Source organism: Chenopodium quinoa, unplaced genomic scaffold (assembly GCF_001683475.1).
Source record: "Chenopodium quinoa cultivar QQ74 unplaced genomic scaffold, ASM168347v1, whole genome shotgun sequence".
NCBI classification, from domain to species: Eukaryota; Viridiplantae; Streptophyta; class Magnoliopsida; order Caryophyllales; family Amaranthaceae; genus Chenopodium; species Chenopodium quinoa.
Genome location: NW_018743292.1, coordinates 5586379 through 5592378, shown reverse-complemented (window position 1 = coordinate 5592378; position 6000 = coordinate 5586379).

Sequence of the window (6000 nt, the reverse complement as noted above, 5' to 3'; positions counted from 1 at the left end):
TATATATATATATATATATATATATATATATATATATATATATATATATATATATATATATATATATATATATATATATATATATATATATATATATATATATATATATATATATATATATATATATATATATGTCAGGTGCACGGTGCATCAAAGGGTATTTTTTTGATCATTTAATGATGAAATGAGCAATAATCATCGAAATGAGCAAACAATATCCTTGGGTGCACCGTGCATTCGGGTGTATATAACAATTTCTAAAAAAATTATCATTAAAAAAGTATTGGCCAACTGTATCTTGAAGTAACAAAAAAAAATTCATATTCCTTATTAGAACTTTTGATAAACTGTTAGTTATAGATTTTTTTTTTTTTTTAAATCTACTCAAGTGATTGATGGATCATAATAGTACTCACCTCTTTATATATAAAGAAGGTATTGGGTGCGGATTGCTGCAAGCAAATTATGCGTGCGGCAGGCTGGCTGATATATTTTACTTATTGGCTGATATGTTTTATGTGTTGGCTGATATGTTTCATGTGTTGGCTAATATGTTTCATTTGTTGGCTTATATGGTTTTTGGTGTTGGCTAATATATTCCTTTTGTTGGCTGATATATATATATATATATATATATATATATATATATATATATATATATATATTTGATATGTTTCTTTTGTTGGCTGCTATCAGACATCAGTTGGCTGATATATTTCTTTAGTTGACTGATATCTTTATTTTGTTGACTGATATATATATTTTAATTGTTGGCTTATATGTTTCATTGTGTTGGCTGATGTGTTTATTTTGTAAGCTTATATGTTGCTTTTGTTTGTTGATTTTATATTTTTTGTTGGCTTATATGTTTTATTTTGTTGGTTGATATGTTTATTTTGTTTGCTTATATGTTTCATTTGTTGGCTAATACGTTCCTTTTGGTTATTTTTATTTTGGCTAATACGTTCCTTTTGGTTATTTTTATTTTGGCTAATACGCATATACGTTTTTATTAATGTATGATATGCTCTTAATGTTGACTGATATCAGACATCAATTGACTGATATATTCAATTCCTTTTATTGGTTTATATTTGTATTTTGTTGGTTGATCCACATAATTAAACATTTCAAGTTTAACTCATAAAAAAGAGAAAAAAAAATAAGAAGAAAAAGCAAGGGGAGTAGATGGAAGCCACCATGAAAACTACAACAACATATGCCAACACACTTGTCAAATTCAACCCCGTATTTAACCGCTTTCTCTCTCCTCAAATTCAACCCCAAATTTATTCATCAATTCTCCAAGTCAATTAATCCAAACTCTAGGAAATAAAAAAAAAAAAAAAAATAAATAAATAAAATCAGAATTCCAATTTGTTATGGTAATAATCGCAACACCACCACCAATTATCCAAACTCCTTCAAAGATGCCGAAGAAAATGGGTGTCAACATAGGGTTTCAATCGCAAATCCACCATTGTTGCCCCCATTTTCAGATCGTCATCGTCGTCATCCACCATTGATGTCTTCATCCACCATTCGTCGGCATCGTCATCGTTGTCTTCATTGTCATCATCATTGTCGTTTTCATCGCCGCCGCACAAAACATATAGGGTGCAGAACCGCACTCAATAGTTTGTGTTATATATGCATGTGATACTAATCAGTGTTGTGAATATAATTTATGAAATTATGGTAATCACACCTAATTAAAAACCCTATAACATGCAAATAATAACTTTCAAGCAGGACGTAATAGAATATAAAATAAAACACGAGACTCTAACCATATCATGAACATAAACTTTTGGTTAATAATTTGGTCTACTAACAATTATGAACATGGACCATTGCCTGCTTAAAACTTAGAAGTCAAGACTCTCTTAATAAATTTGCCAAAATTAGCAAAATAAAACACCAACAAATTTAAATGATCAAACCACTCCTCCAAAAAGACTCATAATTAATTACGATTTATTAGTAAGTCCTCTTCATGCGTTTCCTTTGAAACCTTTAAATGGCGGTGATTAAGACTTTTAAGAGTAGATTATTGCAGCTTCATAAGTCAAAACCTAGCTAGTAGCCAAGGATCTAGGATAATTACAGCTCAAATTAATAAAAGATTTGTTATTTTTGGTAGTGTCACGTTACACAAATTATGTTTTTAACATTTTCCGTTTTAATCCATTTTATAAAATTTCACACTCGAATTATTAATTGTACCGTAACGATTAACGATATTATGGTTTATGATTGTTAATTTATCCACATGCCGGGACCTTTAGGCACCGTGATCAACAACAGTCGCACGTGCCATGCATGCCGCCATCCGAGGGGCTAGTCTGCATGACTGGTTGTTCTAACCCAAAGCCTACCTTAAGTACAGAGTAATACTTATAATATACTCTTCATCTCTAACACATATTTTCCTTTATTAAAGACTTTAAAAGTCAACTGTATAGTTATGAGTTTCAACAACAACAAAAAAAAAAATGATCAAGAACATTAGTCAAAGACAACTTTTTATAAAAGAAAGACATTATATTCATGATTTGTTATCGATGAAAAAATATGTTGTTCATGTTACAAGAAATGTAAAACTAGCTATTGCAATGAAATTAATTATGTCAAATTGTCAATCTATTGATTAAAGTTGTATAAAGATTAAGTCTTAACTTGTGATTAAATTTGACATTATCGACACATTACGTTCCACGTGTTACTCATGAGTAATTTTATCATACCCGTCTTATTCTATTGTCATTCCTGTCTCCTACTTGCAAAGTTACAAGGCTAAACATTTTCTTCAAAATCACACGTGAATTGCTCTAATAGGAGGGGAATAACAAGGTGGGGAAATGTACATTTTCTTATGGCATTCACAAATCATTTTCATGCACAAGAAATAGTACTTAAGTGCTGATCGAAATTTAAATGCAAAATTATAGAGCATGTAAAAGAGAAATACAAGTACATGCATTATATTCGCAGTTGCTTATTAAATAAGGGTACATAAATTAATCACCGGTAATTAAATTTGGCATTAATGAATGTTGTTGAATTTTTTTTACAAAATTAATTAATTTCACCTAACTAAACTAGCTGACTTGTCCTTTTCTACCAAACATATGTACTCCATTACTGTAGTACATTAATCAATTCTTTGCTAGGGTTTTCACGTGGATATTAATTAACACAAATTATATCCAATAATCTCTCTTTTCGAAGAAACAAGCAAACCAATTTATGCATGTGTATAGGTGGACACAACTATATTATTGATATGGAAATGGATTCAAAAAATTAGTACTTTTTTTTTTTTGACAAGAAAAAAAAAATAATAAATAAATAAATTATGTGAGACAGTAACAAGTGTAGCAAGAAAAAAATAGTACTTCGTAGAGTTGTAAGTATTCACCGAGTAAAATATGTGACAATCTTTTGGAGATAACAAGTGTAGCAAGGAGGAAACAATATTGAAACTGTTTACAAAATGAGAGACAGTAACAGTACATATTGGCATATTGTGCATTCATTCATTGCATTCTTAATAAATTCCAAGCTTTGAAGGTTCAACTAAACTACAGTACGGATTAGCTATTTACCAGGCCACTATCTAGTTTGTTGGTTTTTAATTTGTTTGTTTGTCTCTTCCATATGTACTACAACTTAATCTCTTTTTAATTGACATTGTATATACCCTGATTTCAAGTATAATTCGATTATTATGATCCATTTATTAATTAGACATTTTGGTAAGTGAATTTGTTTTGACTTTAAATTTTATGACAAAATTATAAGCAGAATATACTATGATATCAGATGATAAACGAGTCATTCTACCTTAATTTTTAAGGAACGCTACAATACAACTCTTATTAGAATAGCAAACCAAGTACTCCGTATATATTATTGGAGTCTCAACTGACTCATATCCATATTACATTAGAGCATGTTTGGTTAGAGTATTTTTTGGGGTGGGAATGGATTCAATTCAACCATTACCATTACTAAGTGTTTGGTTAGAAGCTTTATGTAACAATTACCATTACCTAGGGGTAATGGTTTCCACTATTTGTTACCTCTCTATAACCTAAGGTAACAATTACCTTTACCTTCCTCAAACAAAAAGAAAAGGAGTTATGATTAAGTGATTCCTTTCCATGGTTAAAACAAACAAATGGAAAGGCAAGTGTTAAATAATTCCTTTCCTCCATCTTATTTGTTTCCTTTTCACTCCATTTTCAATATCTATACCAAACGCCCCCTAAGTGATTTCCACCGTAAGAAGTGTTTGGTCTAAAAATTATCATTAAAAAGGTAGTGACCAACTATATCTAAGAGTAACAAAAAATCTTCATATTGCTTACAGAGTGATTGATGGATCATAATTTATAGTACTCACCTCTTTATATTATATGCATGTGATCCTAATCGGTGTTGTGAATGTAATTTATGAAATTCTGCTAATCGCATCTAATTAAAAACCCTATACATGTTACTTCTACACATCAAGCCCAAAAAAGTTCACTCAAGAGGACGCGATAGAATATAAAATAAAACACTAGACATCGATCTAACCATATCATAGACATAAATTTTTGGTTGATTCTTTGGTCCAATAACAATTATGAACATGGACCATTGCTTAGAACTTAAAAGTCAATACTCTGTGAATAAAGTTGCCAAAATTAGCAAAATTAAACACCAACAAATTAAATGATCAAACTACTCTAATTAAAAAGACTCCATATAATTTCGATCTAGTAAGTCCTCTATCTTCCTGCTTTTGGATGGTCCCTGCCATTTTATACGTTGACTGCCTTTAAAAGTTTAAATGGCGGTAATTAAGAGTAAATTGCAGCTTCATCAGTCAAAAGCTATCTAGTAGCCTAGAATCTAGGATAATTAGGGTCACAGCTCAAATTAATAAAAGTTTTTGTCTTTTTTTGGTAGCATACTGTCACATTCTACAAATTATGTTCTTCTCACTTTCCGTTTTAATCCATTTCATAAAATTTCACACTATATTGGTTTATTAATTGTACATATGTACATGCTTCCGTAACAATTAACGTTATGATTAAAGATTGCTATTTTGTATATTCTTTTTCAACCATCTAGTGAGCTGTGATAGTTGTGTACTTGTGTTTATGATCTACTTGTACTAATTTGTATATGCTATATATCTAATGAAGCATCTGCATGTTGGACTTTGTTAGTTAATGGCACTAAGCATACATGCATGGCAATGGGTTGTTCCGATCCACATGCCGCGGCCTTTAGGCACCATGGGCAACAACAGTTGCGCGTGCCGTGCATGCTGGCCATCTGAGGGGCTAGTCCTAGAGCACATCGCAGCTTAGCTGCATGACTGGTTGTTCCAACCCAAAGCCTACCTTAAGTAAAAATTATGATATCCTCTTCATTTCTTATGCATGTTTTCTTTTATTAAAGACTTTAAGAGTCAACTATATATATATATATATTTTTTTTTTTTTGAAAAGAGACAACTATATATTTATAGTTTCACCAAAAAAATTATTGATCAAGAACATTAGTCAACGATAACTTTTTATAAAAGAAAGAAATTCATGATTTGTTATGGATGAAAAAACACGTCATTCATGTTATATGAAACGTAAAACTAACTATTGCAATGAAATTAATTATGTCAAATTAATTGTCAATCTATTAATTAAAGTTGTACAAAGATTAAGTCTTGACTTAGCTTGTGATTGAATTTGAGATTGTCGGCTCATTACGTTCCACGTGATAGTCATGAGTAATTTTATCATACCCGTCTTATTCTATTTTCATCCCTGTCTTCTACTTGCAAAGTTACAAGGCTAAAACATTTTCTTCAAAATCACACGTGAATTGCTCTAATAGGAGGGGAAATAACAAGGTGGGGAAATGTACATTTTCTTAGCATTCACAAATCATTTTCATGCACGAGAAATCGTACTCAAGTACTCAAATTTAAATGCAAAATTA